Below are 25,154 nucleotides of genomic sequence, written 5' to 3'. Positions count from 1 at the left end.
TTGTAGTGAGAGCTTACTCCACCCCACAGGGAGGAGCCCTTTGGGGACTCAATATGATGGGCGTGCCCTCAGCAGAAACGGGACACAAATATGAGAGACTTTATTGTACTGGAATCATGGGTGATACCCACAGCATGGAGAGAGACTCAGTCCAGAGTAGTAAGGCTGCTCAATGTTGATATCCCTGGTAGTGGCCCACAGAGCGGGGTATGCCAGGGAACTCTCAAGGTGATATCCCTCAGGATGGATCTGGTAGTGGCCCGCAGTGTGAGATATGCCAAGGATCAGCGAAGTAGGAGTAGGTAGTTCAGAAAGGTGCAGAAGGTCAGCAGAGCGAAGTAGATGATGGTACTTACTCCGGAGTGTAGACAGGTAGCTGGGATGAGCACGGTAGTGGCCCGAGGCACGGGGTACACCGGCCGTTCCATCAGCAAGATGGTGGAAGCGATGATAGAACTCACAAGGCTGAACTAGCGGAGTCCTGAATAAGGATGATAGGAATCTCCAGGCAGGAAGGCCCTCCGAGGAGTGGATAGGCAGAATGTTACAAGGCCCCCGAGGAGCAAGTACCGAAAGCGTTCTAAGTTCAAGAAGCAGTTCAAGTAGTGAAGCGAAGCATCTCCGAATGGAGTGGAATAAGCAGGAAGGAAGTCCTTGCTAACTCGTAGGAGCATAGTCAGGATGGGTTAAATAGTTCTGGCAGGTGACGTCATGAGGAGGGGACGCCCCCGAGGTTCCCGCCAAGACGTGGATAAGAGAGGGCCTGTCACATGCGCGTGCATGACCTAAGTAATCAAGACTCAAGATGGAGGCCGGGATTGCCCACGCCATCCCGGGGATGCCGAGGAAGGTGGCGTTTACAGGCGGAGGCCGCCATATGACCCTTGAGAATTGCTGTAGCAGGGAAAAGAGAGGTGAGCAGCAAAGGTCGCAGCCATCTGCGACCGACGGGTTGCAACAGCGAGCATGCAGAGAGCCATGAGATGTTGGGAAGGAAGTGAGCACTTTGGGACAGAAGGAGATACTGCTTGCCATGGGATAAGCTGCTAGGGGTGTGAGTCCAAACCTTGTGGCTGGCTGGAGAGGAAAGGAAGGATCCCAAGGCTGGGGAAGGAGGAAAGAAAGGGCAGGGAGGAAGGGAAGGAAGGAAGGAAGGGTCCAAAACTAGGAAGGAAGGGAGGGAGTAGTAAAGAAAAGAAGGGTTCAAGGCTGAAAAGGGAAGGAAGTCCAAAACTAGGAAAGGAGGGAGGGAAGGGAGAAAGCAAGAGTCTAAGGCTGGGAAGGAGAGGGAGGAGTGGGGTTTTAGAAGGAAGGAAGGGTCAAGGGATTTGGGAAGGAGAGCAGAAAGTAAGTCAGGAGGGTCTGAGGCTGAAGGTGGGGAGGGAGGAAGGTCCTGAGGCTGGAGGAATGGGTGGGAAGGGAGATAGGAAGGGTCCAAAACTGGAGACTGGCTGTAGGAGAGGGTCAGGTTGCATGCTAACTAAAGGTAATTGAGGCTGGCTGGCTTTGGGAAGGGATCAGGACTAAAGGCTGGCTGGAGGCACTGGCAAGCAGGACTTGGGGATGGAATTGACTAGGGAATTAGCTGGCTGGCTGTTAGGGAGGAAATGGATGAGAACAGGCTAACTGGGGAGGCTAGTTGGTTGGAAGGGACTGACTGATGGGGGCAGGCCTGCAAGTTATGCATGTGGGGGAGGAGTGGTGTCTGTATTAGAGAGAGAAAGAAAGGCAAGAATGGAGGGGGGATTTGAAAGGGAGCAGAACCAGAATAGGGATAGGGACAATTCTCTCCCTCTTCCCCATTCCAGATTCTCTCTTTTCCATCCAACCTCCCTCTATTTTCTCTGCCCTCACAGTTCTCAGATCTCTTCCTCTCTCCTCCACTGCTTCTCTCCCCATCCCCAGTCCTCTGCTGGGGTGCAGGGAGAAAGAGAGATACTAGGAAGTGGGGCAAGGGGCAAAGCTGCTGTATACAGGGGAAAGAGAGAAAGTCAGTTTTCCAGGTTTGCACTGCATACAAAGTCTGGGCTTCTTGGGGTTTTTAATTTCTGTCAACTATTCTGTATTTCATGAAGGTCTGTCTGTTCTGCAAGTGAGACCGAGCTGAAGTATTCTGCTAGTGTGTAGGGATCTATAGCAGTCTTGTTCATTGTGTTTTGCCAAAAAGAGGTGTATTAGTGTTCTAGGACATGGTATAATATTTGCAGTGCTACCTTTTCCCACGTAGGGTTGTTACTTTTGGAGTCCTGTGAGTTACTACTGCTGTGGTATTGCAGATTTGCTACATATGTTGAGTGTTTTTTCTCAGGATTTTGTATAGCACAATATGCATAGAAGTGGAAGGAGTTTGTATTTCTGTTACTTAGATGACACCAGAATTGTTTTGTTATGGTGACATGTACAGGGAAACCTCCTGCTTTGCCTCCTTGTTGGAGGGGCGTATGTCCATGTTTGGGTGTGTGGGGGTGGGGAGGGGGATTCTGTGGAAACTGAATATATATTTAGAGAATTGGAGGTACAGGATTTATATTGGGTTTGTCTTGCATATACAAGGACAAGAATGAACCTCGCTCTTAAGCGAGGCTATGTTGGGTATGATGTCAGGCTCTTAAATTTACTGCTAGTGCTCTTCTTAATACCTGCCTTTGCCAAACGGCTTCTTTCTGAAGCCTGTATGGTGTAATATATACAGGCAACATATCTGAATGAGCTGGCCAATGTTTTACCTCATACTAAATATTTAGACTCTTTCTGCCCACCATACCCTGAAGACTCACCTTCCGTGTTGATGCGTACTCTTAAATATTAAATAAATAGACGAAACTTAACGGTGACCAAGGTCTACCTCCTCTTTAACGTCTGTTTGAAAGGTAACAGCTTATACTGTAGCGTGTTCAAGACCCCCTACAGATTCCTTGAAAGTGTGTATTATGGGGGTCTAATGGTGTTGTTCTATGAGTAGTGAAGATTCAGATGGTGCACAATCTTCTAGTTTTTTTTAGATATGATATTGTGGCAAAAAGAGCAATCCCCAAAAACAAATGAAGAGAGGCAATTGGTCAAGACCTTTCACACGCACCCAAAGGTTTCCAGATCAATAACAACTGAAGAGTCAGCTGCTTATCAAGAAAATATTCAAATTGGAGATGACAAATGTTTGGTTTTCAATGTATCTAATAAAGCTTTGTCTTCTTCAGAAATCTCTGTTTTTCAAAAAGGATTATCATTTGTTTCAAGTAGACTTTATGATCCTTTTCAGATGAGAATACATTTAGAGCGATTTATAAGATGTTTACAATTAAAAACTTTCTTTGGTAAAAAAAAAAAAAAAGAATCAGAAGAAAGAGATTTTTCTGTTGTCCATCCAAAATCTACATGGTCACCAACAACACCATTAGACCCCATAATACACACTTGCAAGGAATCTGTAGGGGGTCTTGAATGTGCTACAATATAAGCTGTTACCTTTCAAACAGATGTTAAAGAGAAGGTAGACCTTGGTCACTGTTAAGTTTCGTCTGTTTATTTAAGAGTATGCATCAACACGGAAAGTGAGTCTGCAGTGGATGGTGGGCAGAAAGAGTCTAAATATTTAGTATTATCATTTCTATATTTCTATATATAATAACGTTTATTTTTGAATTAGGAACATTGAGTGTTTAAATCAGCCTCCCTGACGCAGCCGATGAGATGAAACACTGGTCAGCTTGTTGGAGGATTTAAAGCATGAATATGTGAAGCTTCTATACATGTGAATCATTCCAGAAGCAGGAGGGCTCGAAGGGTTCAAAACGTGAATCTATAAAATTTCAAGGAAGCAGGAGTGTTCATTCAATTTTGAATGAACGAAGATAAGTACCCTGTGTGCTTCCAAATTGAATGTTAGAGAAATTTTAAGGATTAAATCAATGTGAAGTGCTGAAGGACATTCATTAATCATCAGAGGAGAATATATTGGAACTATTATAAATTACGGTTTTCCTGTTTTCAGTGATTTTTAACGGAATAGAGCACATATATTAAAAAAAAATGTGTTCCTGAGAGCAAAGATGTTTTTAAAAGGTGTAAAAAAGCAATAGAAAAGTTAAAAATAAAATGTATTTAAAAAAAATTGAATAAAGTTAATAAAATTTCTATAAAATAATAAATACAACAGGAGGTTTTTTACATTAATGATTTTGCCCTTTACCACATTGACTTTTAAAATTGGTCAATCTGGCATCTGAAGTCTTTTCCTCCTCAAGATTTGAATTGTTTTTAGAAAACTTAATTCATTTAAAATTATGTTGGTGATGTGGATAAGAGTGTGATATAGTTTTTTGGCCCAAAAAATTAGAACAGTTTCTGTACATTACGGTCTCACTTTCTTGGTCACTGATTACATCTCTTGGCATTTGATAATCTTTCTCTCCATACAAAGTACAGAATAGTCGGTTAGTGTTGACACTTCTATTTGTGATGCTATTTTTGCCATTTTCTCCTTTGCCACAATGTCTGGTTTTATACCATGAATAATTATACTCTATGATTTATGAAAAGAATGTATGTAAGAAAAATGACTAACTGTAAATGTAAAGTAAGACATTGGCTTGGCAGTGTGAGCTTGGGGTAGGGCTGCGCATGCTGAAAGTTGTCATTTCTTCCCCTACTTTATCCACTCCCTCCGATGGTCATCACACCACATGCTCTCCTGCCATAGACTATAGCTTCATGGCTTGTCAACAGAGACCAGTATCTCCCTCAGCTTCAGCCTGTACAAATTGCAGTCATGCAATGTCTTGGAAAGCCCAGTGAGGTCATGGACACAGACCCATTAGCATAATGGGCATACAAGGCTGTGGTCTGGCCAGACTTCACCAAGGTCATCCAGCATTTCCTTTCCTGACCACCAACCAGTGTGTGCCCCCTGAATGGATATTTGTAATTGACAATGGACATCCTGAGTCCACATTGTTCATGGCTGATGCCAGAGTTGGTGGAAATGCTGGTCTTTATTATGCTCAACCTTCCTCTGTTGTGTTTCCATGCAAGTGGCAGGAAGACTGTCACAGCTACACTGAACCAATGCCCATAGTTTTTGACTTTGGCACCCCGCTGTGTTGTTGTACCTCTGCCATTGCTGCTGCTGCCGCCAAGCCTGCTCTTGTTACCCTCTCACTCTTTTGATTCAACTGGCGTGTTTTGGCTCCACAAATAGAAAAAGAAAAAAAGAAAAGAAAATTGATAAAAAACAACAACAACAACAACAAAACCCCTCTTCTCTGTCCTTCTTTGGGGACCTTGGGATCTTGTTGCCAATTTTCTGCTTCTGCTAGACCTGCTTTGCTGCCATGCCACTCTCTTGGTTCAGCTCTCTGCTGTGCCTCTACACTCCTTCCTGTCTTATCCCTTGTTCAATGTATTGGTGTCTTCCTCCCTCTGTACTTGCTGCCATAACCCTCACTCTGTGCCTTGGTGTCTTCCTTTCTCTGTGCTGCTGCCATAACCTTCATTCTATGCCTTGATGTGTTGATGCCACTGTTGTTGCTGTTTTCCCTCTTTTGGTACTTTGGGGGTTTTCATTACACAGTTTGTCTTGTTTTGCCCCTCTTTTGTTGCTTTGGTTTGTTCATGCCACTATGTGTGCTGTTTTGCATTTCTCACGGTGGCTTCAGTTGTTCCTGCTATTTTTGGTGCCCTTTGCCCCTCATTTGATGTCATGGGGTGCTCGTGCCAATCAGGTGTCTTGTGGTACTGTTGCTTCTGCTGCTGATGCCTGCCAGCAAATTTCATAAAAACTTGTCTTAAAAACCTCAGAGTTAGACTAAAAAATAGAATGCATTGATTCCATTGACTTTAATAGAAATAAATGAAATGAATGAGTTTCTGATCCAAACCAAATGAACCCAACAGATCAACAAACTGAACTGAAAATCTGAACTGAACCCAAAATGTTTTCCTTGCATACCCCTAATGTAAGATTCTAGATGGAGCAGTGGAAAAGGTTATAATAGCAACCACAGAAAAGTTTCCCAGGATAGAAAACTAAAGCAGCAAATGTCAGCCTGCGGGAGGTCTCCAACATAGGCGAGCAAGTGGTGGAAGCAGGTTTCTGCATGCCAGGAAAGATCACTGCAAGTCTACAATCCCCCACCATCACAAAAAAAAAAAAAGAGAGAGAAATCAGGATAAGAATTGAGAGAAGGCAGTCAAAATATTAGCAGTGGGAATGTGAAAAGATGTATCTTGCCTATTACTTTGTACTCAAAAAAATAAAAATAAGAATTTCAGGGCTAGCAGGACTCCAGGGTAGCATTTAGAGAGAAATAACTTACTAGTATTACTTGTGCCTATGCTCAGTGGCATTCCCTCCTCTACCTCTGTTAGATCTGTCTGTAAACATACCCTGCTTATGCTGAATCAAAACCAAAAAATACATCATTTTTAAAAGATGAGTATTCCAAGAATTCTCAAGTTTGTTTTTAATTAGAGATGGATTCCTGAACTTCTTTGTCCTAGGCAAAAAAAATTTGATGCCAAAGCTTGTTCCAAAGAGTACTGCATTCTCTTTGTGGGGACCTTCACTGAGTTTACACAAAATTAACACAATGAAAAATATCGGTAGCATGAGAATGAGTTTCAGTGTCATTTCACAACAGGAGTATGAATCTTGTTTTTTTTTTATTTTATGTTTATATATATAAGGGAGTACTTATATGTAAAAAGTTCATGGAATACAGATGCAACTTCATCTGTCTATAAAATGTAGCTAGGCCTAAGACATGGAAAGTTCAGGGACATGTGAGCATTTATTCCTGTGAATTATTGTTTTACATTTTGAAACTTTGCAGAACTGAGCCTATAATTTCATATGGTGAATATGGATCAAAAGTCTATTAAGCTTGACCTTTTTTCTATTTTCCTAAAAAGCTATTTCCACATGGTAATGCAGGAGAAGACAAAAGTCCCACTGTGCATCTATATACAATTATGTATTACAAGGAATAAAAAAAGGTTCTTGATGAAAAATGTTGGGTTTGATGTTTCCAAAATATTTTTTATCTCTGAAGGGTGAACAGTAGGATTTTATTTAAAATCATCTGTTGTAAAAAGGGGATATTCAACAAATATTTGAGCAAAATAAAATATCTAGCATGGGCTGAAAGAATATTTGGCTGGCATAAGGTGGAGAGCCACCATAGGCACTATACTTGCATTACCTATGCCTGTCAGCTGACCTGCCTGCAAGGTCAGCTGACCTTGCAGGCAGCTGACCTTGCATACATAGGTCAGCTGCCTGACCTATGTATGCATAGGTCAGGCAGCTGACCTATGCCGATGGCCGAGTGCAGAAGATCACTCCTGGACCCCCGCTGGACCACCAGGGGCTTTTGGTAAGTCTTGGGGGACCCTCCTGACCCCCACAAGACTTGCCAAAAGTCCAGCGGGGGTCCAGGAGCGACCTCCTGCACTCGGACCTTCGGCTGCCAGTATTCAAAATGGCGCCGATAGCCTTTGTCCTTACTATGTCACAGGGGCTACCGGTGCCATTGGTCAGCCCCTGTCACATGGTAGGAGCACAAGATGGCGCCGGCCATCCAGTGCTCCTACCATGTGAGAGGGTCCGGCCAATGGCACGGATACCCTGTCACATGGTAAGGGCAAAGGGCCATCGGCGCCATTTTGATTAGTGGCAGCTGACAGCCCGGGAGCGGGAGATCGCTCCAGGGACCCCCACTGGATCACCAGGTACCTGTAAAAAGTTTTTGGGGGGGGGGGGGGGGGGGGGGAAGCTAAGGGATTAGTTTTAAAGGGTTGGGGTGGGTTTAGGGGTTATTTTTGTGTGCCATTTTTCCCGCCCTCCACCAAAACGATAAGAGAACCCCCACGATCAATATCATGGAGTTTTCCTATCATTTTGTAGGAGCCCCCGATTTGACGATTTTGAAAATATCGTCCGATATGTTCAATCATCCAAAGCCCGATTCACATCCCTATCAATTAGATATTTCTTGAATAAATCAATCACAGGCATTTGGGGTATGACCGGAAAGTTAAGAACCCTTATGTTTAAACTGCCAAGAGAGTTCTCAATATTTTCTACTTTTTTATGTAACACTGTCTCGTGTTGAATAACTTGTTGCTGATGACTCTCAACCATTTTGATTTTCTTTTCCATCTCACACACCTTTTCATCCTGAACATCCAACCTTTTCACATCCTCAATGCCTCGTTTATTTGATTCCATACATACTTTTGATAAATTTACAATAGTAACCTCAATAGCAGACATTGCTTCCCATAGGGCTTCCATTGTTATTACTGCTGGCTTTACAAGAAAGGGGGTTAATTCTTGTGCAGACTCACCCCTTCCTGTGGCTCCAGTAGCAGTGTCCCGTTCAATTCCCAGCGACGGTGTATCGGGGATGATGTCTCTCAGCCTCGGGGGTAGATATCCTCCCAGCTGAAGTGTTCCTCCTGCTTCTGCCATTTTCTGACCTCCTTCCACCACATGGCTTTCCGGCAAAACTTTTAGTGTAGACTCCCATTTCTCACACTCTCACTGGGGCGGGGACGGCATCTCAGGTGCTCCAGGGCTAAGCGAGATTTCCTCTGCCAGTGATAGGGATGCTCACTCCCTGTCCTCATCCAATGCAGCACTCGCCCCCGGCTGATTCGGCGTTAAGGAGAAGAAGGTTGATATAGTACTTTGTCATGCTTCAGAGGTCTCCGTAGCAGCTTGACTCTCTCGGAGCCGGGCCTTACATTTAGTATGCAGCATTTGTAGATTTTTCTTATTATTTTAATAAGGAATATAAGTTTTCAGCAGAACAACCTTCTCCCACTTCTCATTCGGCTGCCATCTTGGATTCCGCCCCCCACATCCTTATTCTTGTGCACGCACAGGTATGTATATGCGTCCTTCCTGGATTCTTAAAATTCATGTTGCTCACACACGACCTGCATACACTCATATAGGACCGTTTTTGCAAGAACAACACGTTTAAAATCTAACTTTTAGATAGCAATAGCTTTCCTTATTCTGCCTTCTTAAGAATGTGTTATGGATTTTTCCTCTCAGATCTTGTCCAAACCTCTTTTAATCTCTACTCTGCTAATTGCCTTGACCATATCCTCTGGAAACAGATTCCACAGCTTCATTGTGCCCTGAACGAAAAAATATTTTTTGCTGGTTGGCCTGGTATCATGGAGTGTCCCCTTGGTTTAGTTGGTTTTGAAAGGATAAATAACCATCCTTATTTACCCATTACACCCCATTCTTGGTTTTATAAACTTCTGTCATTTCCCACCTCAGCGACTATTTTGCAAGCTGAACAGCCTTAGCTTTTGTAGCCTCTTATCATAGGAGAGTTGTTGTATTCACTTTATTATTTTTGCCATCCTCCTCTGCACCGTTTCTAGCTCCTTTATGTCTTTTTTTTTAGATGGAGTGACCAGAGCTACTTACAATACTTAAGGGACAGACACAGCATGCCTCAATACAGAGGCAATATGATATTTCCTATATTATTCTCTATTCCTTTTCTAATCATGTCTAACATTCTATTTGCTTTTTTGACCACTGCCTCTGCACACAGTACATATGTGTATGTGTGTGTGTGGGTGGGTGTGGGTATGTGAGTCTGACAGAGACATTTTTGCACACAGTGTGGAAGGTAGACCTAGAAAGACAGAGACTGAATTTGCTGCTAACTCTGCTGCTTGTCAAGTTGGCTCTGTGCCTGTCTGTGAACTAGATTGAGTGAGAATGACAGACACGCTCATTCAGTACTAGAATAATACTGTGAGTGCTGGTACTGTATCAATAAATTCTGTTGTGATATCAGAACCCCCAGGAGACACTTCAAATTCCTACATGCCACTGGAAGGCAAGGGCAGAGGAAGGAATGTAGGGGCAGAGGATTTGCTGAAGAAACTTTTTTAGCTGCAGAAAGCCAGGAGTAGAAGCCATCTCAAACCATAAGAAATTGAAATTGGGAGAGAATGTGCCACGACCACCTGTTCTCCCTCTTGTTTTTGAAAACTACTCTGCAAGGGGGGTCCCTCCCACTTTGGTGATCCGGGCCAGCGGTAAGAGATAGAAATAGGGGCTCTCACTGCTACTTACAAGCCCTCTTACCTACTAGGTTAAGAATTTTAAGTCACAAGATCCACCTAGTCCAGTCTCTCAGAAGTAAGGGGTAAAGCAGGGATAAAGGAAAGGAATATACAAAAGTATAAAGGATTGTGAGTTTCTGCTTTTTTAACATTTATTTTTCAAACAAATGTTCTGACAAGTTTGTGTTATATGAATTTCCTTATTCCAAATGTTGCAGCAAGAATTAAATTAACATAATTCTAATGCTTATTCTCTATTCCTGCAGAACTGATTCTACAAATGTGATTTTATGAGATAAAAATGATGTTTCTTTATCTTAAATTCAGCAAAATCATTAATTTCATTCAGCTGACCTACTGAACTTCAAAATAAGTTGATATTTTGTATTTCCCTTTTTATTCTGCAGGTATTCTAGACTTCTTCAGAATGCTACTAGGGGTAAGCATGAGATTTCCTATAGTATAGGCTTTTAATCTTGTTTATGTGTTTTTCTGTGTTTTGTGTCTTTCTTTCTCTTGCCATCTAAACAGTTTTCTGTTATTTTCATTTGATATGCATACAGGGAGGGTAACTTTAAAATGGGCATGTGGGTACCCATTTATACATGTGTATGGGCACATAGCCAGATGCGCTGCAATTTTATATTTTGCATGCAGGTATGTGCAGGTTATAAAATAGGTTGGACATGAGTATGTGTGCTCCTAATTCTAAGCATGTACATGCACAGCAGGGAAATATAAGCTTTGAGACAAGTGAGTCACTTTTATAACATGCATGCATCCAGGACATGACCAGTTTCACCAGTTCATCTGCCATGCTAAAGAACCAGCTAGGTCCTCAAGACCCCCCTGGTTCTTTAGCAGGCATGCCCCCCCTCCCCCAGTTTATCCAGATCCTTCAAGCACTTCATACTGTAGATGGCTGGAAATAGTTTTAAACCGAATTAAAGAAGATTGTATGTACTTAAGCTGGGGAACCTCATATAGTGCCAGAACTAGGCTATATGAAAATGCCTATATGACTACTTGTTACAAAACTCTAGCTCCAACTCGTGGTTATTAGAGTAAGGTTATATGCCTATATGACTACTTGTTTTGTAACAAGTAGTCATATAGGCATTTTCATATAGCCTAGTTCTGGCACTATATGAGGTTCCCCAGCTTAAGTACATACAATCTTCTTTAATTCGAGCTAGACTTCTTTATATTTTATGGTTGATTACATAAGTGTCTAGCATCTTCTGGACCTTTTTGTTGAGTATGGAAATAGTTTTATTCAGATTTCTACTTCATCCATAGCAGAAGTAATTTTGTGCTAAAAGTGACTTGGATGCATACCTAGGCATGTAGTTACATACAGGCCGATATAGTACCATTGGACATGCGTTTTCGACATGCTAGCGTTACCCCTTATTCAGTAAGGGGTCAAAAATCCGCGTCCAACCCCTCCGAACCTAATAGCTCCCGCAACATGCAAATGCATGTTTATGGCCCTATTAGGTATTCCCGCGTGATTCAGTAAGTAAAATGTGCAGCCAAGCCGCACATTTTACTTTAAGAAATTAGCGCCTACCCAAAGGTAGGCACTAATTTCTGCCGGCGCCAGGGAAGTGCACAGAAAAGCAGTAAAAGCTGCTTTTATGTGCACCCTCCGACTTAATATCATGGCGTTATTAAGTCGGAGGTCCCGAAGGTTAAAAGTAAAACAAAATTTTTAAAAAATTGAAGTATGCCCGAAGCTCGCGGGTTGAAAACCAGATGCTCAATTTTGCCGGCGTCCGCTTTCCGAACCCGTGGCTATCAGCGGGCTCGAGAACCGACACCGGCAAAATTCAGCGTCGGCTGTCAAACCCGCTGACAGCCGCTGCTCCTGTCCCTAAAGAGATGCTAGGGACGCGCTAATGTCCCTAGCGCCTCTTTTGACCTGTTTCTACCGCCAGACCTAATTTGCATACTGAATCACGCGCACAGGAGAGCGGGCGTTCGCCCGCTCTCCCGCGGACTTTACTGTATCGGCCCGATAGATGCATGTCTCTTGGCTCTGTCTCAGAATGCCCATTCCCCACCAAGATTCCACCCCTATTTTCTCTGATGCAAGAGATGTGCACATTGGTACTTGTGCGCGTATGTGGCAGGTTTATAAAATCAGATGGACACATTCATGTGCTAGATGCACATGCATCTCCCAATCTTGGTGTGGATAGGACTAAAAAAATTTAAACTAATAAAAATAGTACTTACCATGAGAAGGAGTTCAATGGGAGAGAGGAGCTGACAGGTAGTTGATATACAGGACTTGATATAATTACTGCTAATAAAAACAAACAAACACAGATCTAAAGAAAGACTGTCATGGTGTTTCTGGGGTCTACTGTAATCCTAGAAAAGTGAGAGATAAGAAAGAGTTAACTAAGGTAGTTGTTCTGCCCTGGTGAGGCATGGAAATGTTTCTATTACAGAATGTAACATAGTAGATAGAACAGAGGTATCCGGTTGCCATGGAGAAAAGCAGCTGAAGTGCCGTTTTGAAGCTTTGGTTCTGACTGAGCTTCCTCAGCAGAAGACACAGTTACAATCAGAAGGGGAGGGTGCTGTGTTTGAGTTGACCCAGTAAGAGATAAAATTGTTGCCATTTAGACATAGACAGCTGTTTAGCTGTGGTGTCGAGGACATGGCAGGAAAATACACAGCTTTAAAAGTAAATAGAATGAAAGACAGAGGGAAGTTTACCTGTTAAGTTACAGTAGAGACAACCTATTAGAAATGTTTTTGAAGTGCTTTTGACCCAACGCAACTCCCTGCAGGTGGTCAAAAAGAAGAGCATGCATCTGAGCCGGTATCTGCACTTTAGTCACTTGGAGAATGTAAGCCATAACTGCACGCCAGACGTTCTGAACTTTGGGACAGCTCCAAAACTTATGACCCAGGGTGCCTGGTGAGAGAGCGCATTTCTTGCAAATGGGTGAGTGGGGTAAGACCGAGACGAAGTGCTCAAATTTGAGAGTAAGAGTAGCGCATGAGGAATTTATATTGAGTTTCGCGTAAGTCCTGACCACTCACAATCATTGGGATACGCTTGAAGCTGAGAGCGCATTGCGCTACTGTCATGTCTAAGGGAAGCTTACTTTGCCACTGTAAAAGGAGCTCTTCAAAGTTTAGGGGAGGCTTCAGTTGCATCAGGAGCTTTTAATAGTAAGAGATAGAGTGTGGGGCTGGATCCTCTATATCCAGCATGTCAGATAGAGAGTCTCATTGGACGCTGTTCCAATCTTGAACTCGGAGGGCTTAGACATAGCTGTGAATTGGTAAGTAGGCGAATACATGTGCGGTGGGTAGATCGAATTCCTCATATAGAGCAGGGAAGGTCTTGACACCTCCATCCTCAGGAAAAAGTTGTCCCACCCATTTAAGTCCACACATGGCCCACTGTGAAAAGGGACTCCTTGCGAGTCCAAGCGTAAAGCCTTATACAGTATATGGTTTTAAATTTGATGATACAGACATTTATATTGAACTATCATTGAAAATGACTCGGTTTAGTTTGGGGAAAAAGATATGACTAAAGGTCAAGTTTAACTGTTAGATTTTTGTCTACGCTCCTCCTCAAGAGCAGGATATAGTAAGAGTGCCTCAACCAAATCTCTACAAATACTTATTCATAATTTAGATGTATTGGAAGATTGGCGAAAACTATACATATTAGAAAATGAAGTATTCTAGTTCTCAGCCATCCAAAAAATTGCAATAGGCTTAATTACATGTTTGTGTCTTCTGGATTTATTAATCCAACCTATGAAGCAAGACATATAGACAGATGGATTCCGGACCCCTCACCATTATTACTAAATATTGAAACACCATTGGGGTGCAGTAGTAGCCCATTGTGGAAGGTAATGGAGAATCATGTGAAATCACAGATAGAAGTGTTATCTGTTATTAAATAAGTTACCTAAGATGGATGCAGTTCCCTTATAGGAAGTGTCACAGGCTACAATTAGGGGAGTGTAACTACACTTCAGACTTCTTGGAACAAACAGTTCTTCGATAAAAAAATTTAAAAAAAGGAGTCCGATATAAGTGAATTGGAGAAGTATATAGAAAGTTCCCTACCAGATACATGAAAGAAGCTTAAACTGATAAGGGAGGAGTATGTGTTTGAAATCAAAGTTCATATGAGCTTTCTTAAGTACTGTAGTGTAAGGAGTTATTTATATGCATCAAGGGTGTAGTCTGGACGTTCCAGTGGAGTTGCAGGAATTATATCTTGCACAATGCATTACATTCAGAGGATTCTGAAGTTCACCAGGATAATAGCAGCTTAGATCTGTTGCTTCCTGACCTCTGAACGTGGCAGAAACACAAAATAAACATGGGGAAAGTGTCAGTATGTGTGCAGAAGGAAGCGACGATTTGGGTCTGGCAGTGCAGCAGCTCCAAAATACCAAGGCAGCTGCTGAAATAAAATGTTTTCATACAACATTAAAAGTTATGGCAAGTGATATCGCCAAAAGGAAACAATGATTTAAATAAAGTAAATCAAATCAGTTGACATGTTATTGAATAAAATTCAGGACACTGAGCTATGGATGGCTGACACTGAGGATTGTTTATGCAGTATAAAAATCACATATAAAGAAACAGAAAGCAAAATTGCTAATTTTAGAAGTAGATTGGAAGAAAGTGACAGAAGGCACAGAAGAAATACTATAAGAATGAGTGGCATACCAGAACTGGCAGACGAAGGAATTAACCACTACTGAGATCCATCTTGAGTAAGCCGGAGGAATGAGAAAGTTACCCGGGTAAGTGTTCAACTAAATATACCTAGCAAATGTACAAGGGTAACTTTAGGACAGTGTTCTCTGCAACCGCACTGGCCTCGCTAAGTATAGCTGGGCTAGTGCTGAATATTGACGCTAGCTGGATAAGGCTTAGCCATGTCCCTGAAACATCTCCCTGCCCCCTGCCTCCTTTTATCCATTTAAATTTTAGCTCAGTGGTGACTTAAACTGCTTGAATTTATCTGCTTGCAGGCCGATACAGTAAAGTTCGCGGGAGAGCGGGCGAGTGCCCGCTCTCCCACAGCCGATACAGTGCGCTGGAGCGCACTGTACTGTATCGGCCTGTTAATGAGGTGCGAAACTTAAAGCTCGGGGTTTATAGGGGTAGGGACAAAACCCTCTTAATATCAACTTCATTGTGTTTAGAAAGAAATTACTGTTAGAGGGCTATGGAATTGACTGGCAAAAATCTCTTTATAGTGAAAACAACTGACCACGGATTATGGAGCTCCTCTGCTACTGGTGACTCTAAAGGAAGGGCTCTCTTTCTCTCTAAATATATATGATTAGATCAAGAGAAATTAGTATGTGTAGATTATGCCAATGAGATTTTTTTTTTTAAATGCAAGTTTACTTATGTTAGGAAAATCTGCTTGAGAGATGAGCTTAAAATATGACCTGCTCTTCCCTACTGATTGCCTGGAAAGCTGAAACAAGAAAGTTTTCTGAGAACTATATCCTGCATTAAGCTTTTAAAATAAACAAGCTTCCCATGTGGATGACAAGCAGAGCCCAGCAGTCAGTAGTAGTGGAATGTGTGCGCCACCTACAGGATGAAGGTGTTTCTATGTAACCCCATACCCGGGTGCGGATTGCTACTCAAAGGGGCCAAAAAGGTATTTGGTTTACTCTTAAGGGGCTGGAACCCTTCCCAGTCCAGCTTTACACGGTCTGTTCCTTTCAGGGTCTGGATCCTTTGTAGAATTGGGGGAGGGGAAGATTGCTCCCAAGGCACCAAGTGCTATGGGTGACCCCCTTGACTCCTTGTTCTTGTCCCTGAGAGAGCGGTACTTATATATCCCAGTGTGTGCTGCCTGTACCAAACAAAGTCACTGGAGCCACTGTGTTAGTGTCCAAATAAAATCTTTACTGTTGAAAATGTATGAAAAATGGCACAACAAATGAATCCACAGCACTACAGAATCTTTCCTTTTACAGTCTCCTCCTCAATCTGTGCAGGAATATCTGATGCCAGAGCCAGGGGAACATCTGCACGCCAGGGCTAGGGAAAAATAGAGTCCCCAGGTAGGCAGGCTGTCCTTTGGATGGACCGAACACCCCTCTCCAACTGGCCAAAAATACCAGGTTACTGTCTCTGCACAGAGAGAGAGAAATTCTCTCTCTCCCCAGGGTTTTGGGAACACCGGATGGGTGTCCTCGATGCTCTTAGACCTTTCTTTACTCACAGTTACATGATTTCCTAGACTTCTTTGTTTCTTGTAAAGTCCCTTGACATCTTTCTTTCTGGTAGCTGGATCTCAAACTCAAAGTTTCTTCCTTTGAAAACCTTTGGATTTTCAAAGGAAAACCAAAGGTTTTCAAAGGAAGAAAATTCTGACTGGCTAAACACCGCATTACGATTACATGTCCCTCAAAGAAATCTCAGATCGGCCAATAAAGCTCTGCTAACCATTAGGGATGTGAATCGTGTGCCCAATCGTCTTAACGATCGAAATCGTCTGGCAGGAGAAGAAAATCGTGTTTGGCACGATTTTTTAGTTAAAAAATCGTTTTTTTTCGATTAGTGCACACTAACCGGAGTTAGTGTGCGCTAACAGGAAGTTAGCGTGCACTAACCATTGTTAGTGCGCACTAACAGAAAATGATACAATTTGACACTTTTCAGGTCAGTTAAGGTCAGTTTAGGAATGAATATGTATTCCTATTGGCTGCCCTCTTATTTATTCATGTTACCAAGGTTCCCACTGACAATATATGGGGGATGGGAAATGGAAACAGTTGGTAGCTTGACAAAAAATGTAATGTGATCAGTCAATGTGACTAGAACTTGTGCCCTATCCCTGATACCGGGAGTGTTGTGATCTTCCTGAATGCAGTGCCGTATCCCTGATACTGGGAGTGTTGTGATCTTCCTGCACGTAGTGCCCTATCCCTGATACCAGGGGTGTTGTGATCTTCCTGCATGCAGTGCCCTATCCCTAATACCAGGAGTGTTGTGATCTTCCTGCACACAGTGCCCTAACCCTGATACCGGAAGTGTTGTGATCTTCCTGCATGCAGTGCCCTATCCCTGATACCAGGGGTGTTGTGATCTTCCTGCACTCAGTGCCATATCCCTGATACTGGGAGTGTTGTGATCTTCCTGCTCACACTAGTGCCCTAACCCTGATACCGGGAGTGTTGTGACCTTCCTGCATGCAGTGCCCTATCCCTGATACTGGGAGTGTTGTGATCTTCCTGCTCACACTAGTGCCCTAACCCTGATACCGGGAGTGTTGTGACCTTCCTGCATGCAGTGCCCTATCCCTGATACCGGGGGTGTTGTGATCTTCCTGCACTCAGTGCCCTATCCCTGATACCGGGAGTGTTGTCATCTTCCTGCACGCAGTGCCGTATCCCTGATACCGGGAGTGTTGTGATCTTCCTGCACACAGTGCCCTAACCCTGATACAGGGAGTGTTGTGATCTTCCTGCATGCAGTGCCGTATCCCTGCTCACAAAGGGGATGGCCAATCCAGACCCCTCAAAGGGAAGGGCTGCATTTGAATGGAATCTCCCTCATCAACCATCCTGCTCTAAACTAGCTGACACCTAAGAACCCAGGACTTTCTGGTAGTGTGACTGTACTGTCTGCTACATCTATTATTCAGAAATTTGCAAACTAATTTTGAAGTCATAGTTGACAGTTCTGGAGATTAGTGGCACAATGTGCAACAAAGAAATTATGGTAAGTACAAATGGATTGCCATGAATTTCATAGAATGAATACATTGTGGGCTGGTGAATGAAAGGCAAGGATGGGTAATGGTCAGGGCTGGTGCAAGGGTATTAGTCACCCTAGGTAAATCTTACAGCCTGGTGCCCCCCATACACAATTTTAAATTATGCATTTATAACAACATATTTTACATGAAAAATTACATTCTGAGGTAAAATTAATATACACGTTGTTGTGATAATTTCATGCACTATTGTGATGCCAACAAGAAAACTTTGCATCTTAGAATTCATATGGCATCATACCTATTATGATATTTTGGCATGGTCCTCCTGTATCAGCACAGTACTATCTGCCAACACTCAAAGAATAATATCCTCTCCAGCAGTTCTCCTACTCCTTTCCCTTGCAGGTCACACCAGAAGCAGCAGTAGCTACTGAAGCTGTCCTTACGGTCCTCTTCCTTAGGGCCCACAACTAGTCTCTTCTCTCTCTCTCACAAACACACACCAGTCACATCCTCAGGACCAGTTTCTCTCTCTCACACACACAAGCACACACATACCAGTCATCTGCCTGATCAGTCTCTCTCACACATACACACGTCAACTCTCTGGCCAGTCTCTCTCAATCACACGCTCTCGCTCTCACACACAGGCTTTCAATCATAAACATGCTCTCTCTATTTCACTTACACACAAGCTCTCAATCACACATGTTCTATCTCACTTATACCATAAACAAAAAACAAAAAAATCCCTTGAGGACTACTGCTAACAGGCAGAAAACTATTTTATAAACACTCTACAAAAAACATTTTTTTAGTAAAATTACGGGAAATGGTATCAGATTGTAAAAGTGCTCCCAGTCTCATGGGCTCTTGCCCTTACAGGGCTACAACCCTTCTCATGTTTTTAGCACTATTGAATCACGTCATCTACCTTTTCCACGTAAAATTTTTCTTTTCTCCGTATCAACTGTGAAAAATATAACCCAACTTACCCAATAAAATTACTTATTTAAAAATCTTATTCTTACATTCATTTGTGTGAAACCCTCTACTTAATCACTTATCTTTTTATGATGCATATACTGCTTAATTCTCCAGCTAGTTTTTTAAATCGCCTCCTTGCTATCAGCTGTTCTTCCGCCCGACATTGACAATGTTTCGGCGCGCCACTCGCGCCTGCTTCAGGGGCTTACAACTAAATGCCTATAAGAAAAGCAGATTTTTTTTTTTACTTAATTCTTCTGTGTAATAACAAATTTTTAGACAGTTCATTCAATGGTACTTATGATTCAGCTCAGCTCAGCACTACCATTCTGATACCACAATGTCTTCAAACATGGCGCCTAAACGCTCACTGACTTTCTTGAACGGAAATGTTTTTTTTATTTCATGTCATGAATAGTAAAAGCACCTATTGGCATGGCTTCACAAGAAGACCGACCAATCAACTTCTCTGTTGAGACCTGCTGGAGCCACTGTGTTCAATCTAAAAATCCACCTCTGTTCACGTTGCAGTAGGTGGAGATTTAAATCGCCTCCTCGTTCATCCTGTTGTATTACTTCTAACACTGTGCTTTTTAAACTGTAAAAATCGTGTGATTTCTCTAGACAGTGCTGTATCAACGGTGCCTCCATTTTATTACATTTTAATGCGCTTTTATGTTCTATTAAGCGAGTTTTCAAAAACCGTGTTGTTTTGCCTATATATAACAGACCACATGAACACCATATAGCATACACAACGTTGTTAGAATTACATGAAGTTCTTGCTATAGGTTTAAACCTACTAAGTTTCTCCAAGGGTATATTAATGTTAGAATGGGCCAAAGGGCACATGGTACAAGACCCACATGGGGAATGACCCTCTCGTTCTACCTCCTTTCTTGGGGACATCCTAAAATGTGATGTTACCACACGATCTTTTATATTAGACCCTCATTTAAAAGCGATCATCGGTTGTAGATCAAAAACTGGATGTACTTGCAAGACATTCCAGTGGCGTCTTATGCTACGTGCTACTTCGTTAACCCCTAAAGAATAAGGCAACACACATGTGAGGCGCTGTGAAGTAGTTTTTTGATGAGGTTTTAATAGATGTTCCCTGTGGTTCCACCTTGCTCTTTTACAGGCTTGTTTTATTATTTTTAAAGGATAGCCTCGATCTAAAAATCTCTGGCACATCTCCTTTGCCCTGATCTTATATTCCCCTACTGTTGAACACAATTTTCTTAATCTCAAAAATTGGCCAAAAGGGATACTGTTCTTTAATGGCAATGGATGACAACTTGAATACTCTAATAATGTATTCTGATCTGTTGGTTTTTGAAAGATCGTAAAAAAAAAAAAAAAAAATGTTGCCATCTTTTATTGAGATTTTTATGTCCAAAACAGAAGCACCCTTCCTGCCTCATATACACACCACACACAGACACAGAAGCACCCTCCCTGCCTCACATACACACCACACACAGACACAGAAGCACCCTCCCTGTCTCACACCACACTGACACAGAAGCACCCTCCCTGCCTCACATATACACCACACACAGACACAAAAGCACTCTCCCTAGCTCACATACACACCACACAGACACACACAAAGGCCCCCAGTTGAACAGCTGTCTTCAGCCTGCCAGCCTTGTCTCCGGCGGCAGCTGACAGCACTGATCTTCTTTTCTTCGGCCCCCGCTGGCCTGGTCTCCGGCAGGTGGTGGCTGGGAGTGACATCACTCTCCCGGGTTCTAGCGGCAACACTTGGGCTTGTCTTCACTTTTTTCAGCTGCCGCCAGCTTGGGCTCCGACAGTGGCTCACGGCCCCTCTTCCTTTCTTCAACTCTTGCAGGCCTCTCTTCTGGCCCTGCATGGCTGTCTTGCGGCTGTGGCAGGATGGCTCTGCTGCGGCCCCGCAGGTTTCTTTTCGGGCAATGCGCCAGCAGACCCTCTTCTTCTCTTTGTTTGTGCCTAGGGCACCCCTAAGTTTCGGCACCCTAGGCACAGTCCTAGCATGCCTAGTGGTTCCTCCGGCCCTGGAAATGGTATGAATGAGTGCTGGGTGTTTCTATAAGTGTAGGTGGCTTAGTGTTAGGACTTGTCAGTGTAAGTATGAGGAGAGCATAACATTTCACTTCAGCACCCACACTGAAGGGCTGCTGCAGTGGTAGACTACTGGGTTCAGTGTAGGGAATTTTGTGTTGGAGTTTTAAGGAGAAGGTGATTTTTGGACCTTCCAGCCTCTGCATTAAGGGCCCTGCAGATAGCACAGAATGCTGCTGCACGTATTATGATTGTTGTCTCATGGTATCAGCATGTGAACCAGTTTAGAAATCCCTGTCATTTGACAAAATGATAAAGGGGATGGAACAGCTCCCCTATGAGGAAAGGCTGAAGAGGTTAGGGCTGTTCAGCTTGGAGAAGAGATGGCTGAGGGGGGATATGATAGAAGTCTTTAAAATCATGAGAGGTCTTGAATGAGTAGATGTGAATCAGTTATTTACACTTTTGGATAATAGAAGGACTAGGGGGAATTCCATGAAGTTAGCAAGTAGCACATTTAAGACTAATTGGCAAAAATTCTTTTTCACTCAACGCACAATTAAGCTCTGGAATTTGTTGCCAGAGGATGTGGTTAGTGCAGTTAGTGTAGCTGGGTTCAAAAATGGTTTGGATATATTCTTGGAGGAGAAGCTCATTATCTGCTATTAATCAAGTTTACTTAGGGAATAGCCACTGCTATTAATTGCATCAGTAGCATGGGATCTTCTTGGTGTTTGGGTAATTGCTAGGTTCTTGTGGCCTGGTTTGGCCTCTGTTGGAAACAGGATGCTGGGCTTGATGGACCCTTGGTCTGACCCAGCATAGCAATTTCTTATGTTCTTATGTTCTTACATTCAATTTAAAATCTTATTATTCAGTTTTAAGGTACTCCATAGTATAGTTCCTTTGGTTTTTCTTACCAGAAGGAGTGTACTAACTTGCTGGGGAGGTTCAACGAGATTGATGACTAAAGGTTAGGGTTTTGATTCCCCCAGATGGGAGCAGCAAATAGTGTGCTCTAGCAATATATAAACCCTTGCCACCATTTTAGGGTGTGGATTTTAGTTCTGGATTTTAGTTTGGATTTCTTTTGTGGATTCTTAGTTCAATTTTTCCTGAATTTCCATGTTGTGGAACAGCCCTACTTATGCAGTCCCTCTCTTGATTTTTTTCCAGGGAAAAGAACTCTGAGGGTCTTCTTCACAGAGGCCTGGATAAAGAGAGTTGGAAACAGAGTGTCTGAACCCCAGAGTTTTAGAGATGTTTGCTGTTGCAGGTCCAATGTTATGGAATTCTTTACCAGAAGATCTTTGCTCTGAAGGATGCATAAATGCCTTCAGGAAAAAGGTTAAGGGATTCCAACAGGTATTCGAAAACTGTAATTAACTCCTGGGTAGGATAGAATCCTGATACGGTCCTGAAAGGCTCATAGAATTAAAATAGACCCTATCTGCAACAAGTTCTCCATGGATAGCTTTTAATTCTGAGGTCCAGGTCTCCCTGTGGGGGGAAGAATAGCTTCAAGGCCCTTTTGCATTCATCAACATTCACAGTCCTTTCCTCAGTCTCCGTAAACAGCAGTAATAATTTCTACAGTTATTAGCAGCAAACATTACACTGAGAAGCATTGTGGTTTCCAACTTCTTTACTGGTAGTTGATTAAATTGACTGAAGAATATTTACAGCAATTAGATTTTAAATTCAGGAACAGTAATGAAGATGAAAGATGAATACATTTGGGATCTCACTCTTTTAGTAAAGTCTTTGAATTTATGAATGCCAATTTTTTAACAATTGATCTCCTTTTCTTTCCAGTTACTCAGATTGAAGAGAGCATAAATCCTTCCAACTCAAGTTTATTTCAAGCCTCTCCTCACTGTAGAATGGTTAGAATTTAGTCCCATGTTATTAATCAGTATAATTCTTGTAGTCTTCTTAAATATTTTAGATCTCCTTCTAGAGATACCAGGGGGCACTCTCCTCTGAAATGCAGTGCACCTGAGTCAGTCAAAAAGATAAGAATTGAACACTTCCTTCACCTCTTTCCTTCTGGTAATGGACAGGGATTCATTTCTCCTTGATGAAACCTCCACTCCTCAGGCTCTTCCTTTCAGTGTATTGTCAAACTGATTCCCTTGTACCAAGAGCACTCCGTTTTTAAAAAAGATAAAAAATAGAACCAGACTTAAACGAGAGAAAAAAATAAAATAAGACAAGAAGGGTGGAAAACTTGCTTGCCTCAAAAATGAGGAGATAGTTACTGAAGAAAGACTGTTCTATCCACTGGAGGTGAGACAGAGAGCAGCAGAATCTTCCCTACCCCCTGATCTAACCTTATACAGGGACTCTCCAAATCCTCTGTGAAGGGGTACCAAGGCTCAGTAAATACAGGCAGAAATAGGTCAGTATTAACAGACTGACCCACAAAGGGCAACAGCAAAAATCCTCTCCAATAAGTTAGCAAAAATAATTTACAGAAGAAAGGCATCCTACCTTCAGAAAACCTAACTAAAAAACCATGCCCTAAAATGGTGGCAAGGGTTTATAAACTGCTAGAGCACACCATCTGCAGCTCCTACTTGTGGGAGTCAAATCCAAACCTCTCTTCACTAAATCTCTCTTAATCTTCCCAGCTAATTAGTACACGCCTTCTGGTAAGGAAAGCAGAGGTTCCTTACACCTATAAGATTTGATCAGATCAGTAACAGATTGGTAGTGGCTTAGTTTATTGATTGATTTTACTATATTTTATTTTATGTTTTTAAATTATTTGTGTTAGTATTTGTGAAATTACTTCATATTGATTAGGTATGTTTGTTATATTATTACACACCTAGAATTTTAGATGGATGGACTAGAAATGTTTTAAATAAATTTTGTGCTAGTTTCTCTAACCTTGCCCAGTAAAGCTACAACCTTGTACTGAGCAGATTAGGACGTGAGAAAATCACTTTTATGACCATTAGATGATGGATCTCAGTGTTTTTGAGTATGAGGTGATATATTTGTATTTGGGAGGAAGTTTTGTTCCTGCTGAAGAGAGGGGAAAGAAGAGATTTTACTTTCTCTGTTGTGATTTTTGGATCCTTGAGCCTGAAAGATTTTAATAATTTCTGAGAAGAGTTTTGGGAGTGTAATGAATGCCATCTGGAAAAAGAAGACCCCTCACAAGTTTCTACCACGAAGAACAAAATGGAGAGGTTTGGAGATTATGGACTCAAGAAGTAGACCACGAGAATTTTGGAAGGGAAAAGCCACCATTGATAGGAGATTCATTCCATCTTAGTCAATGTAATTTTCCATCCCGAAAAAAAAAAAGGGGATCTCTGGGAAGATATCAAGGGACACAGACTCAGATTACGTTTGGAGTTGAATTGTATGTTATCAATTCATTACCATTGACCAAGTCGGATAGTTAATTTATTTTTTTAAACATCCTACTCAAGTGCCCAGTCTATTTGGAACAGGTAATCTTGGAGATTTAAGGGACTGAGCTGATACCCAGAAAGAGTCCTAGAAGTGTATCTTCCTCCCATCACTCATAGAATCTGCATCAGCGTTTGAAGAGACTTTCCACTGATATTGAATGTGACCCCCTTCGTATTATATGGTCACCACTAGAAGAGGGGCTACATAACACATGGTATATTTTGTTCTCCTTTCTATTTAAACTGGTTATCAATTATAAAGGATGACACTAATGGAGACTGGTAGAACTGAGTGTATATGGTTTACTATGATTGCATTGCATTGTGTACTGTGTGAGGCCTGGGAAATGAAGCGTAATGAGACAGGATGGATAAGGGTACAGATGAATGATGCATGAATGATACATGCCATATTATGCAAGATATTGCAGTTTTATTTCTCAGATTTAATTTCATTTTCTATTGAGTGTTGATTGAGGGCTTTTCCGTGAATATAACAGTCATATTTATTTTAATCACATTTTGCAGACCTTAAGATTACAAATAGGTAAAGTATTGAGATTTAGAATAGAGATAAATGACACACATAAGTGATATGAAGTTTTAGGGGCTAGTTCTACTATCTTGTTTTCACATTTATTTATGTAAGGACTAAGGGAATTTCTGCCTCATATTAATAGTGACTGTGCCTATCATGTTTTTTCTTTATTTACGTCATGCCTTTTCATTGGCAGCTCAAGGTAAGTAGCATTCAGGTACTTCAGATATTTCCCGGTGCCCAGAAGGTTTACAATCTAAGGGCCATGTTTACCAAACATTTTTCCCATAGACACAACATGGGGGGA

The 25,154-nt window shown here is 42.1% G+C and overlaps 1 long non-coding RNA gene across 3 annotated transcripts in view; it reads left to right on the top strand.

The window, feature by feature from the left end:
• LOC115082549 overlaps positions 1 to 25,154 on the top strand; it is a 67,965-nt gene that overhangs the window by 10,800 nt on the left and 32,011 nt on the right. For 2 of the 3 annotated variants that reach the window (XR_003854195.1, XR_003854193.1), the window contains exon 2: positions 10,506 to 10,537. This is a non-coding gene — a long non-coding RNA (uncharacterized LOC115082549). Of the gene's footprint in view, positions 1 to 10,505; positions 10,538 to 12,902; positions 13,061 to 25,154 lie in introns of all 3 variants that reach the window. The other variant, XR_003854194.1, reaches the window with a different exon arrangement.

The sequence above is a fragment of the Rhinatrema bivittatum genome, unplaced genomic scaffold (assembly GCF_901001135.1).
Source record: "Rhinatrema bivittatum unplaced genomic scaffold, aRhiBiv1.1, whole genome shotgun sequence".
In the NCBI taxonomy this organism is placed as follows: Eukaryota; Metazoa; Chordata; class Amphibia; order Gymnophiona; family Rhinatrematidae; genus Rhinatrema; species Rhinatrema bivittatum.
This window is presented reverse-complemented; position numbering and strand designations above follow the sequence as displayed.